At 36.0% G+C, this 12,293-nt stretch overlaps 1 protein-coding gene and 1 long non-coding RNA gene across 7 annotated transcripts in view; one reads left to right on the top strand and one right to left on the bottom strand.

Moving 5' to 3' along the window:
• The window catches only part of CSMD3 (CUB and Sushi multiple domains 3), a 1,548,521-nt gene that overhangs the window by 819,802 nt on the left and 716,426 nt on the right, over positions 1–12,293 (bottom strand). The window lies entirely within an intron of this gene.
• On the top strand, positions 286–6,560 carry LOC142488506 (uncharacterized). Its single transcript, XR_012799455.1, has 3 exons — positions 286–354; positions 1,479–1,540; positions 5,678–6,560. It is a non-coding gene; the product is annotated as an uncharacterized LOC142488506 (long non-coding RNA).

Raw genomic sequence — 12,293 nt, 5'->3', positions numbered from 1 at the left:
CAATGTGTACACGATACAAATAATCTTTGCATCATATATACTATGTCAAACAATGTTCCAAATCAAAGACAGGTGCAATAAAAGAGCATTAAAAACAATTTAATCACATTAAAAATGAACATACAATACAACCACTCATTTGTCCTGTACGTATGTATACCCATAGTGACATACATACATTCAGGACAAATAAATGGACATTAAAAAAAAATGGACGTCAGGGAAAAAAGTCCAAAAAACCTGTAAAATAAAATTAAAATACATTTTTTTTTTTACTTACCATTAGATGAACCAGTCACAGCAATCCAGGGGAACCGGAACCACTGGAGCAGTTAATCCAACAACAGGAACCAGGTAACCATAAAATAAAAAATCCATTACAATCCACAAGTGTCTTTATCTTCTTTTTTCTATTTGTAATCCATTGTGGGGTCTTCTCTGTCTTCTTCTGGGGTCTTCTTTCTTCTTCCGGGGTCTTCTTATCTTCATCCGCCACGCCCTGGTCTTCTTTCTTCATAGGAGGTCTTTCCTCCTTGGCGTCAAGCCTGAAAATGAGACGACATAGGATTTGAAAGGCCTATGACGTCACATTTTCATCATATGGTTCTCACGGCCCTGATTGGGCCATGAAAACCATGTGTTTTGGCCGGAAAAAAAAAAATTATGACGTAATTTAAAGGCAATGAAAGCACTGAATTGGCTGTGCTTCAATTGCCTTTAAGATTATTTATTTATTTATAAAATATTTTACCAGGAAGTAATACATTAAGATGACGTCATGAACTGAAAGATGGCCGGCCTCACATGGTACGGTAGCCAATCAGAGCGTGGGAAATACATCCCAACTCTGATTGGCTCAAGTACCATGTGACAGGCTTTCAAGAATGTCACATCCATTCTCCCCAAAGCCCCTGTCAAAATGTGTTGCTAATGTGTGTTATTGAATTGAATTGAAATTGATTGGTAATTGGATTAATTGATGGCAAATTAATTGTGTTGATGCTTTGTTTTTCTTTAATGATTGTATCTGTATCTTGTTTGGATTAGTGTCTTTGATTTGGAGCATTGTTTGACATAGTATATATGATGTAAAGATTATTTGTATCGTGTACACATTGTCAAATTGAATGTTTGTATTTTGATTTATTAGATATTGATTGAGCTTGGTGATGTTAGATATTGGGAGAGATTTGTATTTGGCCATGTACTGTATTTATTTGTATATTGGTTAATCATGCATATACAATATATATATATATATATATATATATATATAAATATATATATATATATATATATATATATATATATATATATATATATATATATATACATGATGAAGCCACTGTACAAATAAGTGGGTATCGGGTCAGGGTGGCTTAACCCCTTAATGACTGTAGCGGTTAATAACCGCTAAGGTCATTAAGGGGTTAGGGGACATTAGTTTGGCACTTTTTCTTATTTTGTATATTTTTCAGCGCCCCAGTGTATGGACAGGGAGGAAGATGCAGCTGGCCTTCACCGTGGGTGCCGGACAAGGGTGAGTACAACATGTACTTAATGTATTTATTGTATTAATGTATGTTTAATGGGCAAATGCATTATTATCCATATTTGGATAATAGTAATTTTGCACATTAATGTAATGTATGTGTTAGGGGGCGGGGGGATGTATGTGGTATATTGCTATGTTTATTGGGGGCAATTGTCCCCAATAAACATGCTATTATGCCTTAACCCCTTCATTGACTTAGCGGATAGCCGCTAAGGTAATGAAGCTGCTTTAATGTATTTTTATTAATATTGTGTGGTAGCAGGGGACCCCTTGCTCCCACACACTATTATTAAAATGTACATTAATGCAGCTTCATTACCATAGCGGATAGCCGCTATGGTAATGAATTATTATTTATTGTTATCTGTTTTTTAATACTAGTGTAGATGTGCAGGGGGTCTCCTGAGCTGAACCCCATTGGTTTCAGGTCAGAGGACCCCCTACTTCAGGAGTTACAGGCCCCATTATGGGGTGCCGGTAAAACACTTTCTCGCCAGAGTAAATCTAAGGTGCCAAAATTTAGTGCTGTATTGTTATTCTGCCTAATGGTGGGTAATTTGTGACAATAGATAGTGTTTATTTAGCAAAAGGCACCTGTGTCATTAATAAATATGCATATTCTGTGTAAGTTCCAAAGGGGACACACAGAGCTCTCTGAAAACATGGACAGTACAGTATTAGCCATTCTCTCCAGTAACCCAGCCAATATTACTGCACCAAAAGTACAATACACTACAGTATATTTAGATCCTGTTTTACATTTCTACTACAGTAGTTGTCTACTATACATTCCAAAAATGAAACATTGCTTAGAGAATCCTAGAAAAACACACATTATAGTTTACTAGGAAAGCAATGTCTTAGTCTTAACAACAAGATGATTTCAAACATTAAGCTACAATATTATAGTTAGAGCATGGAACGACGTGACAGTAAGTAATGGTAATATGGTATCGTGTTCTGCCTAATTAACCACTGTACTATAAAGAAAATTGCTATGTTAATGAGCAGTATGCCAGATAATTGTACAGCATTTAACACTTACTTTTACTGCATATATTATTTGTTTCTTTATTTTTCTTCAGATAGATAATGCTTAAACAATAATATTTATTGAAGCGCTATAAATTGAAATGCAAATTATATTTTTTATGCAGTAATTTCATGCATATATTTTGGAATAGATAATGGAAACACCCACAAATAAAATTGTCTCAGAGCAGATAAGAATACAGTGCTCCAACAGTACATATCAAGTGTATATACAGCCGTTCTTTACCCTGTACTAAATGATGCATTTCCAGTATGAAACAAGGTTGTGCACTTACATCCTCCTTTCACTTCTAGTAAATATGAACAAAACAAGTCATTGTAGCTTTTCAAATCTCAGTAGTAAGAAACTTACCTTGTGGATTGTGTTTAGTTATAGGAGAGGAGGGTGGATATGATAGAAACTTTTAAATGCATTGATGATAGCAACAACATAAAGCAGAGAAGCATGTGTCAGAGAATGAGGAATGCTAAAATACTGTAAGAGTTCCTGCTCCAAAGGGAAAGTTTGATAAGTTTAAGGAAATACTGGATGAGGAAGCACTTGTTCGCTGAATATGTAGTGAACCAAATAGGTCAATAAAAGTCTAGTGGACAATTTAAACAGTCTCCCGTAGTGATAGCGGAGTGTAAAATAGTAAAATAATTCATATCGGTTTGTGATAGATACAAGGGTATCTATAGGTCTGAGGTTTCATAATAGATTGGGGGAAAAAAAACGATAGGTTTTAGTGGAAGGGCCACATGTCTAGTGGTCTGATTTGATCTTTAGCCAGGAAAAAAAGCATATATTTAAGGGGGAGAGGAATATATAGTAGGTCAAATATGGTTGGAAAAGTGGAAAGCATGGAGTTAAGTCAGGAGCAGGCATTAGAGTGAGGTGAAATAATGTAGAGAAAGTAAATTATTCCAGTGTTCCTGATTTTGAACAGTTGAGAACAGCAAGGCTGCCGCCATATTTCAAGTTTCCACTGGGGTCCCCTCTCACTCTTACACTGCCTTCTTCTCATGCCTTCCTCGCTCTTTCATCCCCATCTATTTCTCTCTCCCATCTCACACTCCCTCATCTCATCCTCTCCCTATCCCATGTATTTCTCTTCTCCCACTCACTTTCAGCACTTACACTTACACCCCCTTTCTCCCTCTCCCACCCTCCTCCTCTCTCACTAAATGCCCCTTTCACTCAATCCCACTTCCTCTTTCAAATCCCATCCCCACTCACTCTCATTCCCCCTTCCCTCAATCAATTCCCCCCTCCCCTCACTCAATTCCCCTTCCCCTCCTCTCACTTAATAACCCCCCTTCCCTTCCTCCACTCATTAACCTCCCCTTCCTCTCTTCACACTAAATAACCTCCCTTCCCCACAGTCTATTCTCCACCCCTCCTCACACTCAACCTCCCTTCCCCACCTCACACTCAATAATCCTCTCTCCCTTGCAGACTCGAGCATCCATAGCACACGCATGCACACACACACAACATGGGGGAAGGTCTTCGGTGCCCTGACACAGTGGGGGTGCAAAAACAAATGCCCACAAGCCTCAATGAACTGAAGCAACATTGTAAAGAAGAGTGGGCCAAAATTCCTCCACAACGATGTGAGAGACTGATAAAGTCATACAGAAAATGATTACTTCACGTTATTGCTGCTAAAGGTGGTTCTACAAGCTATTGAATCATAAGGTATACTTAGTTTTTCACACATGGCTTCATATTGGCTTTATTTTTGTTAAATAAATCATGACACTGTGTAATATGTCATGTGTTGTTGTTCATCTGAGGTTGTATTTACCTAATTTTAAGACCTGCTAAGGAACAGATGATTGTTATTATGTCCTGATATGTAAAACCATAGAGTTCAAAGAGGGTGTACTTTCTTTTTCACACCACTGTAGATAGATAGATAGATAGATAGATAGATAGATAGATAGATAGATAGATAGATAGATAGATAGATAGATAGATAGATAGATAGAGAAATAGAATATTTTTTTTGTAATATATGCAGCCCTTGATTACTTTATTGAAAACTATTTGCCTAACCTGCTGACTGATTCGTTCTCCCATGATCAATCAGCAAGGTTCCTGCTTCCCTGGGTTCACTTAATGGCCGCCTTTCAGTTTCATGCAATGCTTTCAGTCAGGGTAACTCAGCAGCTGCAATGTATCCTTATATTGCTAAGGTAACATTATCTATTGTTACAGTTTACAGTTCAAACTGCTGGGAACATTGGCAACAAATGATCACGAATAGGAAAGTAGTGCAAAGATCTTGCACTGCTTAGGAGGTGGCTAAAACGTGCTATAGAAATGAAAGGATACTCGTTATATTAAACTCATTAAAAGTGCCATTAACAGTTGAATTATTAAAAAAAATGTGTATGTATTATCTCATACTACAGAACTAAATTATTAAAGAAACCACAAATGTTGGATATTGCTTGGATTGCTCTTTTAAAAAAAATACTTCTGTTTCTTAAATTATATTGAAGATAATATGAACAAAATTTTAAGTAAATTACAAATGATAATTTAGTGAGACAAACCCAAAGTATTGTGAAAATTATATAAAATATGTTTTACCATGAGGATATAAAAATTAAACAGAGTTACAATGCAAGACTACTGTACAACAAGTACTTTCTTTTATTATATATTTATTTATAGTATACAGTATATACAATGTGTACTTTTAATTCATATTTTATTTGTCATTGGAAACAGGAAAAAACATTCCAGAAATTGATCATTTAAGTGTCCCTTATAATAATCTAAAATAATATAATACGTTCGATTGTAATTTTTCAAACGCTATCCAAAGGTAACTAAATATGAGAAATATAATGGAAGTTCTGGAAAAAGAAAAATGAGACAAGTATTTAAGGGAAATGTTATAATGAGTAATAATATAACAAATCCAGAGTACCAGGTTTGCTAAATTAGTTGTTAATAAAAATTCATGAAATAAAATAATCCTTTTCGGATAAAAAATATGTATTACATTATTAATTGGGATTCTACAATAACAAAACAAGTACTGTGAATAAAATGAAAAATCTGCTTCTCTACAGGAACACCCCTGAACACTAATGGCATAACACTTTCCCAAAAGCCACAGCTCGATAGGTGACCTGTAACATGGCACTCTTGTTGTCCAAATTGGAAGAATGTATCAGATGGATTCTAACTCTGTGACTTAGTGAAAAACTGTAATTATGTATAGCTTTATCTCATCTAAATACAAATACATGTACCACATTGAACACAAGAATAAGTTGCTCTGACCTTTGACAAAATGTAAGCTCTTTATTGACTGCCTCATCTCTAAATCTTATTTCTAGAAATATTTTTTTTCTCTTGCCCCTAATATACATAAGGTATATAAAAACAAAACCTATCTTCAATATAAACGCGTAAATATTACTACTAAGGCTATCAGGAGATCTGTTAATACTCTACCTACTTAAAACTGTCTTCTAGTGAGGATAAAGGGAATTTGCTAGGAAATTCAACACATTTTCATTTGTTTTGTTCTGATATTGTTTAACCACATAACGTTTTTAATGTTTATACCCACGTACCACCTGTACATTGCAAAGCCAGCAAGCAGCCACATACTGATGAGACCCAAAAGGTTGAAACAGCTGTCTGTGAGTAGTTTTACTGACTATGCACTTTTTGAACCAGGCTGTGAGGAAAAGCTGAGTAATATAGCAGGTATAAGCTTATAGGGGTCCATGTCAAAATGGATGAGAAATAAAGTGACACTGTGTGCTCATTTGCATGTCATTACCAAGAATCCATGTCTGCAGTAGAAGCGTTGTTTGCTAAGCAATAATGTGGAAAGACAGGGTTGCAGACCTGCCTGTGACATTCAAATGCACCGCAAGTGGTATTTTTATATACGGGAATTTTTTGTAGAATGCGTAGCTTTTAATTTTCTGGTACTTTATTGGTGACTACGATGTGCTGAAAAAAATAGAACCGTGTTTGTAAATAAAACATGGCAATCTTGTACATCGATCATTTTTAGAGACACTAACCACCCATAAATGAATATATGGGGGTTCAAGACCAAAAATTATGTTTATATGTAAAACCACTGATCAATGATTCTCAACTGAAGCGAATGCCAATATTAGTATAACTGACTCTAAATTAGTGGGGTTCATAAACAAAAAAGGGAGGACTTCTTCGGTCCTGTTACATGGATACTTTTGAAACAAAATGTAACATTTAGACATATTTACCTGCAAAAAATAAATGCAAAAACCAAAAAAAAAACTATTTAATGTTACAGGTCATTTACTTGTATTGGAATTGCCCTTATTCTGTAAGGTGTGGTAAGCACAGATAACATAACATGCTATCACATTTAAAGCTCGATTGAAGTCAATGGGATATTTCATGCAATAGCACGTCATCTGCACTATCACACCTTACACATAGGGGCTTATTGTGTAAGCCTAACACAATAAGCCCCTATGTGTCATGTTCAGCATCACAATACGTGGTAAAAAAATCAAAGACTTCTGTAAAATATGTTGGTAGTTAAAACTGCAGCACTGCTAACACTGAAAATGGTACAAATTGCCTTTGTTTTCATCAGATGCTTCATTGTGAAAATATTCCAATACATTTGTATTTTCAAGAAACGCTGAAATAAAGACATGTTGTGCCTTTATTCAGGCCGCTGCAAAATGTAGAATTGTCCTGGGCCTATTTTCTCCCCCAAAGCTGTAATAAATATGACATTTAAGAAAAACATATTTTATGAGGAACAAAAACTTTCAAAGAACTGAAAAACCTTGTTTCTGCTTCAGATTTAGGTCCCCCTAACCCCCCTTTAAAAATGACCCCCAGACGCCAACACCGCTGTACAGCTGGAGCATTTCCATGGGTCACTGTAGACTGAAGACTGCCTTTCTCCTTCAGGCTCCACATCGAACATCAGGGAAATAACACATCATAAGAGACTGGGCCAGTAGTAGAGAGCCAGTCTGCAATCTGCTGTAAACCCATGCTGACCCTAGAGCTGCACAAGAAGTAGGGACACTTCCACCACGTGTCACCCCCACCTCCCTATGTCACTCTCTCTGTTCTTCATGTCACTGTCCCACAAAGTTACCCACTCTCTATCCCTAACATCTACTACTCCCGTTCTCACATATTATATATTATTATATTATTATATATATTATTATAATATATTATATATATATAATATGTGAGAACTGGAGTTTTCTCCCATTCAGCTGCAGTGGCCATTATTTGAACAAATCACGGTGCCGATTTTGTGTACTCTGCTGTACTCCACGCAGCATGAACGCGGCCAATCACCCCAGGCACTCGTGCTTATTGCGATTGCTTTGTTGAATTTCATGGATTCTGTTTCTTTGGGTGGAATGAAATGAATGAATTGCAATGTGTACAGTACTGTGCTACTGTGCTACTGTATCAATTTAAGGTGTTTAAAAACCAGAACACTAAAATGCAATTTTCTGCACTGGAAGAAATCACGCGCCATGCCGTGGGTATTCCGATGTATAGACCACGTGAAGTGTTCGAATAACGGCCGCTGCAGCTGTATATATATATATGTAGGATGAAGACCGAAGAAGACCGTTTTAGTCGAAACGCGTTGGAGTGGGAGTCTGTGGAGTGGGACCCTTACCCCCTTTCAGTACAGAGGCCTTGGTTATTTCTATTCTGGTCTTGTATAACCTGCACAGATGGTGATGTATTGGCATCTTTAATTTTGGGCTTCCATAGCCCCCATCTTTGCATCTACTGCCTGAATCACAGTTATGCTCTATATTTCTACGCACAGAACTGCAGCTTGTGTACTAGTATGATATACATCAGATTTAGAGCTGTCTATATTGATTGAAGATTTGATGGTATATATTTCTGACTTTTTATGTGCCTTTGCCTCATGAATATGTGTTCTGGTAGATGTGAGTCCCCCTCCTCTTTTAATCTTTCTTCCCTTGTTTTTATTTCACTATAATAAATTTTGTATTGTTAACACTTCCTCGGTATGCCCGTGTGCTTGTTCAGAAGGATACTTTTTTGTTTGCATTATACATTTATTATCCTTTAGCACCACTGCCTTTTGACACAATACCATAAACTAAGACAGTTTTTGGGCTACAGTTACGTTTTGTGTTGATGCGGTATACTTTGTGTTTCCCATATATATATGTATGCATGTATATTATCTATATGTATTATATTATGTTTATATATTAAATATGGGCACAATACTTCCGCTTTAGAAAAAAAATGTCTATAGGTTTATTTGTTTTTTTTTACAGATCCCAAACCGAAACCAATGGAGTTTTGGAAAAATCAAAAACAAAACATTAAAATAGTTTAAAAACAAAACCAAAGCACCTATGAAAATGCCTATCCATTTCTAACTAAATTATCCATTGAAGCTGGCATAGATATATGATCTGAATTGAAAATAAATATTTTTTTTCCTAAATGAAGAGCTTTTAATAGCACACCTGACAGCATGTAGTACCCGTAATCTAATATAACCACAAAGCAAAAAAAAAACGAAAAAAACAAGCTAACACAAGTAGTACTTTATGTATGTTATAAATATATGATTGTGGGATTAGCCTTGTGTATTACTTGTAAAACACTAACTTTCGCTTTTTCCTTAATCCATATTTTTTTCCCTTGCTTTTTCACAACCATAGCACATAACAGCTGTCAATTTCTACTAGGCATAGCCAAGTGCTCAGAGGTTAGAACGGAAGTTGTTAACAGAATGAGTCAATAAGCTCATCAATTATGTGACAGTGCAAATCCACATTTTTTTCTAATAGTCATGTAGAAAACGCGGAAAGAGAGTTTTTGCATGTTACACAAAAGATTTGATTGTTTTATACAGTCAAAAGACGAATATGAATAGAAAAACAGAGAGAGAGAAAGAGATTTGCTGCTGCTTGTTGAAACTGCACCTAATTTTCTCATTTATAAATAATATTCTCTATCATTGCCAATCATCATTACCTAGTCCCTACGCTGGAGATCTCGCACATGCATGAGGCCCAGTCTCACACACTGGAGTGGGGGACCCTTGAAAGCACTGAGCCCAGCAGTTTATTATCAGCATTTTACACCAAACAAAATTGCATTAAAAACAGAAACAGAAATACAATCAGCACTAGTACTACACATATAACAACATATTAAACACATGCAGTTCCTTCCTAGTTTCTAACATATTAGCCACCTATCTAAGAAGGCAGAATATACTGTAATGTAAAAGAAAAAGTAAGTACCGAATGTATCTATTATACATTAACACTAATACAAGGGCTAGGTGACACCAATTGCATACAATCTGATTTTAGCCTTCTTTTCAGCTGTAAATAAACCTGTGTAATCAGATACCTCTGGATACTGTAATGAAAACTAACCGTATGACTGGGTTTATAAAAGGATTAGGCAAATCTAGGAATTAAGTCCAGCAATTACACAAAAACACTACTAGAAGAATGAACAAAAATGTTTAAGTCAAGATATGTTGATGCTGTAAACAAGGGGAGGGTAACACAAAGGGTAACACAAAGTCCCTGTTCTGCACTCTCCCAATAAGTAGAAGACCCCTATGGTGCTATGTAAAGAGATATATGGATTATGTTAATATTTATTTTTATTGCCTAAAATTCATGAAGGACATAAAAAGATTTTCAAGAGGTTAAGGAAGCTAAGAGTCAGAAAACAGACGTGTAGTTTGAAGCCAATGCATAGCTGGAATTGTATTGCACAGTACATTTGCCACTACTACCGTAAGTCTTTTCTGACCCGCAGTGGGTGGAATGATACAGTATGTCACAGAAACTATTCTGTACTGATTGGAATGGAACCGCTTTCCTGACCCCAGTAGATTCTACTAAGTAGTGCAACTGCATAATTAACACCATTACTAAATATTGCCCAAAAATATAGTCATTTGCCTGTTAGAAGGAAATTATAAATTTCATATGTTTTTAACAGAAAGTAAAAGTTCATGTATGTCGCCTCGATAAAGCACAGCAAGGGTGCAAAACGCATAGGAGGTTCTCACACCTCCTTTGGATGATGTTGCATTATTAAATAAAGATTTTTTTACTTTTTCCACTTTGCTCCCTTGGCTGTGCGCTGCTGTTTTTCTCTATTTCTCTACATGAATGTCTCATAGCCGTTTCCCAAGCCTTATTTTTGGGTATGTACGGTACAGTTTGTGCAAATAAGCAGAGTCACACTTTTGCTTCCAAAATGTATTTAAATAGGTATCACCCTAAGTGTTAGCCTGCTGTATTACACAACATGCACATCCAAGTGTAGGTAAAAGAACATACATGCCTACTCTAAGAGAGCTTGTGTGCCAAGCTCAGGCAACAGCTATGGCGATTGTCCCTGCCCAGAGAGAAAGGGGCTGGGTAATCACATAACTCAAGACCCTCCAACAACTGAAATCTCCTTTCACATGCTCACCCATTCTTACCATCCCTCCCGGTCAACATCTCAACCAGAGCACCGGCCATGCCTGAGACTGGGGAACCAGTAATCATGTTGGCCGGCCTGGTGCCTTTAATCTAAAAATATAATAAATGATTTTTGTGAGGCTAAAACAGCCTGGGGAGTGTTTTCTGTCATCAGTATACTATTTAAATACACATGCTTATGGAGTTATATAGTGTATAACTTTAAATATTATATTGAAAAGGTTTTACAGTAAGTTTGACTAAGATACAGTTTGTGCAAAGTTGATGTTTCAATACAATACAACATATGGAAGATCTATCTCACTGCCAAGTTTTTGACTGTTGCATTAGTCATGTTCGATTATTGATATAAGATACTTTACTCATTATAATATTGAAGCAATAGTTTTTGTCAGTAGTAGTTAAACTATTATTTTGTAAAAATAAGTCCATTTAAGGCTAGGCAATTGCGGTGTTTATTTGAACGGCTATTAATGATCAACTATACAAAAGGAAAACAAGAATGAATTCCACACTTCACTAAACTCTTCCATTCCTTCTATCTTTCCATCAGTGACAGTGCAGAGGTTATCTGATCTGTTATTCATCAAATTCAAATTCAAGCTAGAAGCAAACAGAAAAAAAACATTGGGGCTATGTGTTCAGCTCTCTGTCTCACTGCTGTACAGCCCATATCATCTATTTATTCTTTTATTCTCCATGCCTGTGTCAAATGTATGAAACTTGGTTGGTGACAGCTTAGAATTGTATATTTTATTTTTCAGAGAAAAATGGGCAAAAATGACAAATAAGAAAAGCAAAACGGGAACTGGATCAGTTATAGCTGCAGCAACTTTTCACTGTTGCCCAATATATCAACTTCCTAATTGCTCACTGATTTAAGCAAGGAAAAGCAAGAGCAACGCAGCTCAATGCATTGAAACGTGCCACTTGACATTTTTGAAGCTTGACAAATAGCCCATATATTTCCCCAATCCGTTTATCTTCATGCTCTAATCAAGATGTGTCCTAAAATACTCCACTATCAATTAACTGAATATCTTAGAGAAGTCTACAGTATTTGGACTGCTAACATTTTGTTATCTAAAACATTTCCTGTAAAACTGGTAAGCACTGCTCTTCATATATTATTTTTTTCAATCTAAGGTACTGTACATGTTACTTTAAATTAATTGTTGTA

This window comes from Ascaphus truei, chromosome 2 (genome assembly GCF_040206685.1).
Source record: "Ascaphus truei isolate aAscTru1 chromosome 2, aAscTru1.hap1, whole genome shotgun sequence".
Classification (NCBI taxonomy): Eukaryota; Metazoa; Chordata; class Amphibia; order Anura; family Ascaphidae; genus Ascaphus; species Ascaphus truei.
The sequence above is the reverse complement of the archived record's forward strand: the minus strand, read 5'-3'. Positions and strand labels throughout refer to the sequence as shown.